Here is a 14,033-nt window from a genome sequence, read left to right on the forward strand (position 1 = left end):
ATCATCAACTCTCTCTTTAGCTACCCTATCATCAACTCTCTCTTTAGCTACCCTATCATCAACTGTCTCTGGAGCTACCCTATCATAAACTGTCTCTGGAGTTATCCTGTCATCAACTCTCTTTCTGGAGCTACCCTATCATCAACTGTCTCTGGAGCTACCCTATCATCAACTCTCTCTCTGGAGCTACCCTATCATCAACTCTCTCTCTGGAGCTACCCTATCATCAACTCTCTCTCTGGAGCTACCCTATCATCAACTGTCTCTGGAGCTACCCTATCATCAACTCTCTCTCTGGAGCTACCCTATCATCAACTCTCTCTCTGGAGCTACCCTATCATCAACTGTCTCTGGAGCTACCCTATCATCAACTCTCTCTCTGGAGCTACCCTATCATCAACTCTCTCTCTGGAGCTACCCTATCATCAACTCTCTCTCTGGAGCTACCCTATCATAAACTGTCTCTGGAGTTATCCTGTCATCAACTCTCTTTCTGGAGCTACCCTATCATCAACTGTCTCTGGAGCTACCCTATCATCAACTGTCTCTGGAGCTACCCTATCATCAACTGTCTCTGGAGCTACCCTATCATCAACTGTCTCTGGAGTTATCCTGTCATCAACTCTCTTTCTGGAGCTACCCTATCATCAACTGTCTCTGGAGCTACCCTATCATCAACTGTCTCTGGAGTTATCCAGTCATCAACTCTCTTTCTGGAGCTACCCTATCATCAACTGTCTCTGGAGCTACCCTATCATCAACTGTCTCTGGAGCTACCCTATCATCAACTCTCTCTCTGGAGCTACCCTATCATCAACTCTCTCTCTGGAGCTACCCTATCATCAACTGTCTCTGGAGCTACCCTATCATAAACTGTCTCTGGAGTTATCCTGTCATCAACTCTCTTTCTGGAGCTACCCTATCATCAACTGTCTCTGGAGCTACCCTATCATCAACTGTCTCTGGAGTTATCCTGTCATCAACTCTCTTTCTGGAGCTACCCTATCATCAACTGTCTCTGGAGTTATCCTGTCATCAACTCTCTTTCTGGAGCTACCCTATCATCAACTGTCTCTGGAGTTACCCTATCATCAACTGTCTCTGGAGTTACCCTATCATCAACTGTCTCTGGAACTACCCTATCATCAACTGTCTCTGGAGTTACCCTATCATCAACTGTCTCTGGAGCTACCCTATCATCAACTGTCTCTGGAACTACCCTATCATCAACTGTCTCTGGAGTTACCCTATCATCAACTGTCTCTGGAGCTACCCTATCATCAACTGTCTCTGGAGCTACCCTATCATCAACTGTCTCTGGAGCTACCCTATCATCAACTGTCTCTGGAGTTACCTTATCATCAACTGTCTCCGGAGCTACCTTATCATCAACTGTCTCTGGAACTACCCTATCATCAACTGTCTCTGGAGCTACCCTATCATCAACTGTCTCCGGAGCTACCTTATCATCAACTCTTTCTGGAGTTACCCAGGCAGGCTCGGCTCACTCATCCTGCACTGCCCCTTTCCTGAGGATTTCTGACCCTCGCTTTGTTTACGTGAGTTACCCCTCGATCATCAGTTTTTAAGACATAATTCCGTATATTTTTTGCTTGTTGTGGCCTTGGGAAAACAATATACACATACAAACTCGTGAACACAAGTTACAGTGTTTTGCAATATCAACTCATTCAATGCAACATGTAACGATGCAGTCATTACCTAACCTGGCCTAACGTAACCTCACTTAACCCGGCCTTACATAGCTTACTTAACCCTCTAATGAAGTAAATGTCGAATTGTATATTAGAGTTTTGAAATAGTAATGGTTTAGTAAAATGTAGGAAAAATATATATATATATGATTGGAAAATGACGATTTGCTGCCGGAAGCACAAATACGACATTTAAAACAATTAAATCAGGTTGTTTTATATATAAATCAGGTTGTTTTATATAAAGACATTTGTTATATACAGGAGTTAGCGTATATAACTCAGCAGAAAATATTGCTTGTATCTTGGCTTCAGAAGTAGCTGTCAGTAATGGCATTATTCACAGGCACTTCTTTTATTATCCAGAGTCGATGTTAAGGATATGGATATGGTTTTATCCACAGTCGATGTTAAAAACGTATGAATTATTTTTTTTAACGTACTGGCCGTCTCCCACCGAGGCAGGGTGACCCCGAAAAAAAGAGAAACAAAGTTTTTCTTCTTTTGACATTTAGTAATTTATACAGGAGAAGGGGTTACTACCCCGTTGCTCCCGGCATTTTAGTCGCCTCTTACGACACGCATGACTTACCGAGAAAGGTTCTTCTCTACTTCCAGTATTATTATTATTATTATTATTATTATTATTATTATTATTATATATTTACATGTTTTTATATTTTTATTGTTGCTATATTAATTATATATTTTTAATTATTTTCATGTTTAATTATTATGATGTTATATTCATTGGTAAGCACTAATGCTGTGGAGGTTTTACAGTGTCTTTGAAATGGACGGTGACCAGATTAAATCCAGGAATAGTCGGTTCCTTTGATCAAGAGATCTTCACCAGTTTCAGGGCACCTCTGGGCCCTTCCTCGTCACGCGTGTTCCCTGCTAGTTAGGCTTCCAGCTTGCTAGGTGCTATGTAACTATCTTGTATGTTCCTTCCTAGTCAGGCTTCCAGACGGCTGGGCACCAAGTGTTCACATCAAATGTGTTGCTTGCTACTCTGGATTTCTCCGACCTGCTGGACATTAGGTGTCAATATCACGTGCGTTCGGTACTAGGCAGAATTCCAGCCTCCTGCATATCTAAGTGACTATCATGTGTGCTGCCTGCTAGTCAGGCTTACAACCTGCTAGGTAACTGATTATCGTATATGTTGCCTGCTACTCAGACCTCCAGTCTTCGGATACTAAATGTTCACACCATCCATGTTGCCTGCTACTCAGGTTTCCAGCCTGCTGGGTACTGAGTGCATCACTGCAGCACATCTTCCTAAACTAACAACCAAACACTCGAACACTAAAATTCATCAGTTTTCAATTTACATATTTGTTTTCCAGTAATCTGGGTGGATCTCCTGTGTCTGGACAATGTCTTTGCTGGGGATTCTGTGAAGTGGCTAAATTTTTCTGGTAAACAATGTAACCAAGGAAAATGGCGTGCGTGGGACAAATAGCTTAAAGATTGAGTAAAAGTTAATGAAGGCGGTTGAGAGAGAGGAATGATGGGTGTATATATATATATATATATATATATATATATATATATATATATATATATATATATATATATATATATATATATATATGTCGTGCCGAATAGGCAGAACTTGCCATCTTGGCTTAAATAGCAACGTTCATCTTGCTATATAGGACAAGTGAAAATTTGTGTATGCAATAATTTCGCCAAAATCATTCTGAACCTAACGAAAAAAATATATTTGATTGTGTTTGTATAGTATTAAATTATTGTAAACGTATTTAAAATATATTTAATTGGGTTAGGCTAAAATAAATTGCTCTTGTTATAATAAAGTTAGGTAAGTTTTCTAAGATTCTTTTGGTGCAAAATTAAAAATTTTACATTAACATTAATGAAAAAATATATCTTTAAACGTATAAGAGAAAATTTCAGAAAGGACTTAATTTTAAATGAGTTCTTGCTAACTGACCAGTTTTACATATTCGCCACGACATACATACATATATATATACATATATATATATATATAATATATATATATATATATATATATATATATATATATATATATATATATATATATATATATATATATATATATGTCGTTGCGAATATGTAAAACTTGCGATGTTGGCTTAAATAGCAAAGCTCATCTTGCCCTATAAGACGAGCGAAAATTTGGGTATGCAATAATTTCGCAAAAATAATTCTGAACCAAACGAAAAAAATGTATTTCATTGCATTGGTTTATTATTAAATTATTGTAAAAGTATCTAAAATATATGTAGTTGGGTTAGGCTAAAATAAATTGAGCTTGTTATGATAAGGTTAGGTAAGTTTTCAAAGATTCTTTTGGTGCAAAATTATAAATATTTACATTAACATTAATGAAAAATATATCTTTAAGCGTATAAAAAAATTATAGAAATGACTCAATTTTAAATGAATTCTTGCTAATTGACCAGTTTTATATATTAGGCACGACACACACACACACACACATATAATATATATATATATATATATATATATATATATATATATATATATATATATATATATATATATATATATATATTATTATTATTATTATTATCACACTGGCCGATTCCCACCAAGGCAGGGTGGCCCGAAAAAGAAAAACTTTCACCATCATTCACTCCATCACTGTCTTGCCAGAAGGGTGCTTTACCTTATATTTATATATATATATATATATATATATATATATATATATATATATATATATATATATATATATAATGATTTTTTTTAATATTTAATATCTCCAGTATTATGTTTGTTATAGAATTTATACGCATGTATAAAAATATATATTGTATGGAAGGTGTCAGGATTCTCTTTAAACCTTTATATAAGAAGAGTGGCCTAACACGCCGTATAAAATACTGTATAAGAAATATAAAGATACTTTACATAGTTATAGTGAATTGAGCTTTTGTTGTAACAGTGTTAATTGTTGTTTAAGAATGCACATCCCATAAGGTCTTCTGAGTCTTGTGTACAGTTTTTCTTGTATTGAAAATTTATGTACTCATTGGGCTTTACATTCTAAAAACGAAAGTATTATTTTGGAGAAATATGCGATACCTAAAAAAAAAAAATGAATTTTTTTGTGGGTGCACTACGGTGCACAGCGCATGCTCTTTGTAATATTTCGCTTTTTTTTTTTTTACATCGTCAATGTGTATTTCATATTTCGCATATGCGAAGAAATATTCAACATTTTTTACAATTTCGTGCCTTTTTTTTTTTTTGTGTGTATATTGCGTAGATTATATAGTCGCCTTCACATAATAAAACCCAGATAATATCCATTTATATCATATTTCAATGAATAAGTATTTAGTTAGATACCTCGTCCTCCGTATGGCAGGTTATATTAGGTTAGGTAAGGTTAGGTAAGGTAACGTTGGGTTAGGTTAGGTTAGGTTAGGTTGGTCAGGAACCAGGCCAAGTATTTCCTGACTCGGGTCTTCGTCATATGATGACCCACAGCTGGAGATTTTGGTCATCTGACCGAGGTCTTCCGCTGGCTTAAGGTTATGATTATAATCATTTATTAATTGTTCAGGTAGTCAGTATGAACTGGCTTATTGAAGAGTGAATTGTTTGGTGATGAGCATCTCACTAACGCTTATTTTTCTCGAGTGCTCTCTGTTGTGACAGTATGTTAAATTAGCTAAGGTTAAGTTAGGTAAGCAAAGGTTATGTTAGGTAAAGTTATGTGAGGTAAAGTTAGGTTAGGTAAAGTTAGGTTAGGTTAGGTTAGGTAAAATAAGCTTAGGACAGGTTGGGTTAAGTTAGGCTGGGTTAAGTTAGGTTGAGTTATTCTAGGTTAGGTTAAGTAAGCTTTGGTTAATTTAGGACAGGTTATGTTAGGTGAGAGGATAGGTTAAGTTAGGTTAGATATACATATTAGGCTGTATAAGCTGGATAACCATTAGGTTAGGTCAGGTTAAGTTAGATGAAGTTAGATGACGTTGGATTAATATATATATATATATATATATATATATATATATATATATATATATATATATATATATATATATATATATATATATATATATATATATATAGTTAACAAGTGTAACTAGATTCTGCTTCGTGAAATAGAAATTAGTTTACATACAAATGCAATTATTCTCATATTTTACGCATATTTCTCCTATAAAAATTTCGTATCAGAATATAAAAATATAATGGAACAGAAATTTTCAGGTGAAAATTCCATTATTTTCAAAGTTTTCTTTGTATTCTTAGAGTGCAGATCTTTCATAATGTTTCCTATAAATCCGTATCATTAAAACTTTGCTAATTTGTGATTTTTTTTGTTATTCACCCACATTTTGTAAAATTTATAAGGAAAATCACGTTTGTTTTAAACTCTTGATTTGTGTCATTAATATGTCGTGAATCTTCATTACTGTGTTTCACAATTTTCTTTACCCCAGTAACATCTTCAAGAATTTTTGTTTTAAATACATCTCTTACATGCAAGAGTTTTATTATGCCGTCCATAAGCATGTTATCATTAATGCACTTTATTATATTCACCATATTTTTATAATCTCACGTTACCATGTACCTACATGATGGCTCTTTATTTTAATAATAATATTTATGCACGCCATTAATGTGCTGGTATCTTAAATATTTAGTTTTATTTACCTGTCTGTACTCTGGAAATTAAGTGGGATGCTAAGTGTAGTGGGTCACCTGGGGAGGCTGTATAGAATACAGTATTTCCATCATAGAATATTTACGTCGTCATCTTCAAGAGTTTCTACGGCTCGTCTGTGCCAGACTATAAGTCTAAGTGACTCAGGAAATCGTAATAGCACGATTGCAAACAAACCATGGAACGGGTGGGGTTAGAACCCACGGCAAAAATTCTAATGCTTCGGCTTTCACATTGTTGCAGACTATGGAGGAGAACTCTTCTCCAGGCTGAGGGACTGACCACCTCAAAACTACTACTTTGATGATGGACTGATTATATTGTCTCTATATTTCCACCGCTTCCGCTGCCTCCTCTGTATTTGACTGCAGAAGCCTACTGTGTAGACGAAACGTTTCGGAGCAGAGATAACCAACACGTGTCTTACCAACCTGTCGGTATTTTATACCATTGTTATATTCATTATGTATTCACGAAATGATGACTCCAACCATAAGACCCGAAACATAGAACCTCAACCACAGGGCTAGTGTAACAGTACCTTCAGAACCTTCAGTAAAGTAAGCCTGAAGAAAATGTAGCCCAATTAGAATTCCCTATAACAATTTTGAAAAGTTAACTAGTCCAGTCCACTTATATTTGACGCCATCTTGCATTTGAGCAATTACGAAAATTGCCAATTCATGATGTAAGGATAACCAAATTAATTTTGTTTTAGAATCCCATTTGAATACAAAACAAATCCCATATGATGGAATAGTACTGCGTTCATTATTGAATAAAAATAATTATTCTGTTGTTATTCAATACCGACAAATTGTTTGCATAAGACTCGCAAAACTAAGAATCTTTATTAACGAAACGTTTCGCCTGCACTGTAGATTTCATCAGTCAACTACAGAGATGACATTTCTGGAGACATTAAATGACGTAGACAGGGACTGATTACCTCAAACTACCTCTTTTAGTAGTCTAATTTTTCCAGGAGTGTAAATGTATCTCTGTGCTCGACTGATGAACCTGCAGCGCACATGAAATGTTTTTGTCACTAAAGATTCCTAGTGCAGCACTTGTGACTCACTCGTCAACATACGTTCCTACGTAGGTTCCTACGGAAGATGACGGGACATATGAAATATGCCTCTGTTTCTTTGACAGAAATACTGGGTGACCCAAAAGTCTGGACGCACAGGCGAAATTGCATTTTTGTAACAATTATACACTAATTTTAATGGATAATATGTTCAATATGTTGTCCTCCATTGTCAAAGTAAAGTTTAACGCACTTCGCAAGATTCACGTGAACACGATGCAGTAACTTCGGTAACTGCCAGAAAAAAAAAAGCAGAATATTAGTAATATTTCCTGTGTGTCCAGACTTTTGGGTCACCTTGCAGTGTAGGTAATTATGAGCAGGTAACAACACCGCTGGCGAACAAGATTGAGAATGTTAGGTAAAAGAACATAGATACAACTAATGTGACATGTTATTGTGGCAACGGTAAGCTCTCCAGAAGCCTGACAGCTCTTAGAGAGCAAATCATTATTATAATCGTATCTAAGTTGGTTTGGCGCTTAGTTGTGATGATGATAATTAGCTCTCCAGGAGCTGTCAAGCTCCTGGACAACGAAACGTTTTCACAACAAAATGTCAGATTTTGTCTGTAAATCTACCATCATTGCTAAGCTTGAGAGTACACACACTTACACATTTCCTCTCTTGCGTCTCCCCACTTCACCCACTCTCCCCAAATTTCCTCCCACTTTCCCCCCAACTCCTCCCACTTTCCACACATTTCCTCTTGCTCTCTTTACATCTCCTCCCCACCTTCCTCCACTATCTCCTCATTTCCCCTACCAGTGACAGAGGAAGAGATAAGACCCACCCGGGGAAGGATGGGGAGGTGTGACGGGGGTGGTGGTGGTTCGAGAGAGGGTGGGTTGGTTGTCTGGTGGTAGCTGGGAACCATCACCACCCCCACCTCCACTACCACCCCTACTCCACTCACTATTACCACATACACCTCCACTACCACACACACCTCCACTACCACCACACACCTCCACTACCACCACACACCTCCACTACCACCACACACCTCCACTACCACCACCACACCTCCACTACCACCACACACCTCCACTACCCCACACACGTCCATTACCACCACACATCTCCATTACCACACACACCTCCATTACCACACACACCTCCATTACCACACACACCTCCATTACCACACACACCTCTACTATCACGCACATCTCCATTACCACATACACCTCCACTACCACCACACATCTCCACTACCCCACACGCCTCCATTACCACACACACCTCCACTACCACACAGCTCCACTGCCACACAGCTCCACTACCACACACCTCCATTACCACAAATCACTACCACACACACCTCTACTACCATACACACCTCCACTACCACACACCTCCACACACACCTCCACTACCACACACACCTCCACTACCACACACACCTCCACTACCACACACCTCCACTACCACACACCTCCACTTCCACACACACCTCCACTACCACACACCTCCACTACCACACACACCTCCACTACCACACACACCTCCACTACCACACACCTCCACTACCACACACACCTCCACTACCACACACCTCCATTACCACAAATCATTACCACATACACCTCCACTACCACCACACATCTCCACTACCCCACACGCCTCCACTACCACACACACCTCCACTACCACACAGCTCCACTACCACACACACCTCTACTACCATACACACCTCCACTACCACACACCTCCACTACCACACACACCTCCACTACCACACACCTCCACTACCACACACACCTCCACCACCACCACACACCTCCACTACCACCACACACCTCCACTACCACACACACCTCCACCACCACCACACACCTCCACTACCACACACACCTCCACTACCACACACACCTCCACTACCACACACTATAACATACCTGGTGGAACAAGTTACATGTAACTTTGTCCACCCTGAATTCACCAATACTCATTAGCAGGTAGTCCTGTCCCAGGTAGGCAGGTGTGTGAGTACTCACCTATATGTGGTTGCAGTGGTCGAGTCACAGCTCCTGGCCTTGCCTCTTTGCTGGTCACTACTAGTTCCCCTCTCTCTCTGCCCCAAGAGCCTTATCGTACCTCTTCTTAAAGCTATGTATGGATCCTGCTTCTACTACTTCACTCTCCAGTGTGTGTGTGTGTGTGTGTGTGTGTGTGTGTGTACTGTATATGCATATATAGTGAATATATGTTCAGGTGTACAAGTATAAATGTGTATACATGTGAAACACCCATATATGTACATATATAACATATAGAAAAGAGCTAATGTAATGTATCCTTTTTATATTAAAAATGAGGCGCTAACCTCAGTTTTTACATTAAAAAACTGAGGCTAGCGCCATTATTTTTTCCTAGGCTGTGTTATCTACTAGAGCGTAATTTATATAGCTAGATATATGACATATTTCTCTTTCCTTCTCCTCTCCCCTTCTGTCTCCTCTGTTTAATTCATCTTTCCCCAACTCTTGCATGGAGACATTTCTATAAAAAATCAATTTATCCTGTGTATGGTATAGGCTAGCGAGAGATGGTAATGCCCAAGAGACAGCAGCTGCAGCTCTGCTGGAAGCAAACCTTTGAAGCTACAGTAGCTGATGAACTTATAATGGAGTGCTTGATGGTATCTTATTGCCTCGCTGAAGCCTCCAGCTCAGACTGGAAGATCGTAACACTTTGATTACAAGCTCCATCCTGCGTGATGGAATATGACAGGAGAAAGATAGTTGACTTTTTGTTCCCACTGTGTAGCTATCATGTAGAATTTGGCTGCACAACACTGCCTGTGTATACAGTTTTGTTTGTTTTTAAAATAATGCCACTCATATTCCATCATCACAAAATGCCACAGAATTTACACATTAGCTGTTGTTAACATCACCATCACTGATGCACCACCATCACTGCTGCACCACCATAACTGCTTCACCACCATAACTGCTGCACCACCATAACTGCTGCATCACCATCACTGCCGCACCACAATCACTGCCACACCATCACCGCCACACCATCATCACTGCCACACCATCACTGCCACACCACCATCACTGCTACACCATCATCACTGCCACACCATCACTGCCACACAATCACTGTCAAACCACAATCACTGCCGCACCACCATCACTGCCGCACCACAATCACTGCCACAGCATCACCGCCACACCATCACTGCCACACCATCACTGCCACACCACCATCACTGCTACACCATCACTGCCACACCATCACTGCCACACAATCACTGTCAAACCACAATCACTGCCGCACCACCATCACTGCCACACAACCGTCACTGCCACACAACCGTCACTGCCACACCACCATCATTGTCACACCTCCGACACTGCCATACCACCATCACTGTCACACCACCAACACTGCCGCACCACCATCACTGCCGCACCACCGTCACTGCCACACCACCATCACTGTCAAACCACCATCACTGCCGCACCATCACAGTCACACCTCCGTCACTGCCACACCACCATCACTATCACACCACCATCACTGCCGCACCACCATCACTGTCATACCTCCGTCACTGTCACACCACCATCACTGTCACACCACCATCGCTGCCACACCACCATCACTGTCACACCACCATCACATGGGTGAAATTTCACAGTCACTTAAAACAACGAATATAGCCCCACTCCATAAAGGTGGCAGCAAAGCATTAGCTAAGAACTATAGACCAATAGCTCTGACGTCCCACATCATAAAAATCTTTGAAAGAGTGCTAAGAAGCAGGATTGCAAATCACATGGATTCCCAAAATCTGCACAATCCAGGGCAACATGGGTTCAGGGCAGGTCGCTCCTGCCTCTCACAACTACTGGATCACTATGATATGGCCTTGGATGCACTGGAAGAAAATCAGAATGCAGATGTAATATACACAGACTTTGCGAAAGCGTTTGACAAATGCGATCATGGCGTAATAGCGCACAAAATACGTGCTAAAGGAATAACTGGGAAAGTGGGGAGATGGATCTTCAACTTCCTAACAAATCGAACACAAAGAGTAGTGGTCAACAGAGTTAAATCGGAGGCTGCTATAGTGAAGAGCTCTGTTCCACAAGGCACAGTACTCGCCCCCATCTTATTCCTTATCCTCATATCAGACATAGACAGAGATATACACCACAACACCGTATTATTCTTTGCGGATGATACTAGGATCTGCATGAAGCTGTCATCTGCTGAGGACGCGGTTAACCTCCAAGAAGATATAAACAAAGTTTTCCAGTGGGCAACGGTAAACAATATGATGTTCAATGAGGACAAATTCCAACTACTCCGTTATGGAAAACTGGAGGAGATAATAACTAGAACAGAGTATACCACAGACTCTGGCCATACAATAGAGCGGAAAAATTATGTAAGGGACCTGGGAGTAGTAATGTCTGAGGATCTCACTTTCAAGGATCACAACAGTGCCACGATCGCACGTGCAAAGAAAATGATAGGATGGATAATGAGAACGCTCAAAATGAGAGATGCCAAGACAATGATGATCCTTTTCAAATCACTTGTTCTCTCTAGGCTGGAATACTGCTGTACACTAACATCTCCATTCAAAGCAAGTAAAATTGCAGATCTAGAGAGTGTACAGAGATCCTTTACTGCACGTATAAGTTCTGTCAAGCACCTTAACTACTGGGAACGCTTGGAAGCACTTGACTTGTACTCGTTGGAACGCAGGAGGGAGAGATACATCATAATCTACACTTGGAAAATCCTGGAAGGAATGGTCCCAAATCTGCACACAGAAATCACTCCCAACGAAAGTAAAAGACTGGGCAGGCGATGCAAAATACCCCCAATTAAAAGTAAGGGCGCCATTGGTACACTAAGAGAAAACACCCTAAGTGTCCGGGGCCCAAGACTGTTCAACAGCCTCCCATCAAGCATTAGGGGAATTACCAATACACCCCTGGCTGCCTTCAAGAGAGAGCTGGACAGATACTTAAAGTCAGTGCCGGATCAGCCAGGATGTGGCTCATACGTTGGACTGCGTGAGGCCAGCAGTAACAGCCTGGTTGATCAGGCCCTGATTCACCGGAAGGCCTGGTCATGGACCGGGCCGCGGGGGCGTTGATCCCCCGGAATAACCTCCAGGTAACCTCCAGGTAACCAGGTAGCCACACCACCATCACTGCCACACCGCCGTCACTGCCACACCACTATCACTGCCACACCACCATCACTGGCACACCATCACTGCCACACCATCACTGCCAAACCATCGCTGCCACACAATCACTGCCAAACCATCACTGCCACACCATCACTGCTACATCACTGCCACACCATCACTGCCACACAATCACCAGGTTAATATCGTTCTTGACCAACCTTCATTGCAGTACCTTTAATGCTGCTGGATGGATCTTTATAAATGGAATCAAGGCAAACGTCCCTTTCCTTGGATCTAATCTGATTATATAACATTTCCCAAGAACTCTAAGACCCTAACGGATCTCTGCCAATGACCGAAGAGAAATCGACTCCAGGCTGAGGGACTGTTTACCCCGAACTCCTGATTTTCACTATTCTTCCTTGTATAGGACTGATGAAGCCGCTATGTGGCGAAACGTTTCCACAATAAAGATCCCCAAGTGTTGCACATGGGTCTAATTTATCAACTTGCATTTATCTACAATAACTGAAGAACACGGATAATTCCCTCTTGATACAAAGGGGTGGAGCTACTCATTATTTCCTTGGATCAAACCTGTTTGTGTGCCACTACCCCCTAGGAGAAGCATGACTCCTACGGGTTTATTGCTTCACCTTGAATATATAATATTACCTATCTATTTATCTACACATGTCTCCACAGTTACTGACAAACAACAAGAGAATACTGAGAATACAAGAGAATACAAGAGAATACAGCTTGGTCAGTGATGGTGATGAGATGATCCAAGGGCCACGAGGAAGTTAGAGGTGGAATACGTGAAGAAATGGTGGTGCTGTAGGCAGTAGTAAAACAGAAGGCTCTCTTCCCACCATCCAAGGGGTCACAAGAAAGGATGCTAGTGATAAATGGGGAAATGGAAGAGAGGTTAGAAGTGGAATATAAATGATGAAATGGTGGTGCTGAAGGAAGTAGTAAAACAGAAGGCTCTCTTCCCACCCTCAAGGGCCACGAGAAAGGATGCCAGGAGAGGGGAAAATTATGGTGATAATTTGTAGAACTGCAAGAGAGGCTATAGAAATATTGTCAACCATACCAATCTTTTAAGGCATGGAATTTATGGGAGAGATAGAACTGGATGAAAGTCGTACACTATAAAGTGAATTATTTTACTGTTACTACCTACCACTACTATTTAAGTTACTTCACTGCTACCCTCAGTGCCACCCACACTGCTACCCTTAGTGCCACCCACACTGCTACCCTTAGTGCCACCCACACTGCTACCCTCAGTGCCACCCACACTGCTACCCTCAGTGCCACCCACACTGCTACCCTCAGTGCCACCCA

This window comes from Cherax quadricarinatus, chromosome 64 (genome assembly GCF_038502225.1).
Source record: "Cherax quadricarinatus isolate ZL_2023a chromosome 64, ASM3850222v1, whole genome shotgun sequence".
Classification (NCBI taxonomy): Eukaryota; Metazoa; Arthropoda; class Malacostraca; order Decapoda; family Parastacidae; genus Cherax; species Cherax quadricarinatus.